The sequence below is a fragment of the Echinops telfairi genome, unplaced genomic scaffold, assembly GCF_000313985.2.
Source record: "Echinops telfairi isolate 266 unplaced genomic scaffold, ASM31398v2 ScPeMD7_7;HRSCAF=31, whole genome shotgun sequence".
Lineage (NCBI taxonomy): Eukaryota > Metazoa > Chordata > Mammalia > Afrosoricida > Tenrecidae > Echinops > Echinops telfairi.
Genome location: NW_022103904.1, coordinates 20,014,278 through 20,015,149, shown reverse-complemented (window position 1 = coordinate 20,015,149; position 872 = coordinate 20,014,278).

The following is an 872-nucleotide window of genomic DNA, read 5'->3' as shown; positions in this document are numbered from 1 at the left end:
GAATCCTACTTCGCGGAATTTCATTTATCACGGTAGGGTCTAGAACCGATTAACCGCGATAAACGAGGGTTCACTGTATTTAGTTTTATTTGTTTTCCATTTCTTTGGTCAGATTGATCTTTTAGTGCTTTCCTGGGTTCTTCTATCTTCTGTGTGTGTTTTGTTTTTTCATATTTTTCCTCCATTCATTTAGAACGGCTGAATATCATACTCCACTCCCTCAGAGGAAAATCTAAAACTGTCTTCTCCAAGCCCTCCTCCGTATCTACACTGTGTGTATCCTGTGCTTTTCTGCCATTTGTTCTTTATTTTTCTCATGTGAACAGAGATTGCTGCTCCTGAGACATGTTTTACATTTTCCTCTGGAATGAGCTGCACATCCTGCACAGGTGTTGTACTTGAAGAGTCAAAAGTGACTAGGTTGTGTGGCCTTACCCCATCCTGAGCAAGGATTGATTGCAGAAAATAGTTAAATACTGCCCCATGTCAAGATATTCCTGACAACCCTTGAGTTTTCAGGGAGTGCAAGCCAATGACCAATACAGCTGACACACATGGGAAGGGCAGAGACTGTCTGAGATGCTTTGCCTGCTCACTTGCCGAGCTATATTCACTGTCTGCCTATCACAGGCAGGGTTAAGGGTCCCTTTAAAGCGAGCTGACAGGCAGGCCATGTCTCTTTCAACCCTGGGTTTGCAGAGAGATAAAGTTCAAACTTTCCTATGTTAATTTCCCCTGATGCAGGTTCACCTAATCTTGCCCTTCCCTAGCTGACATTCCTAGGCACCCCAAGGAAGAGCTGCCACTGGCCTTCATGGAACCAAGTCTAGTCCCAAGAGATCCAGTCGGATACTGAGCGTAAGCCTCTAGCT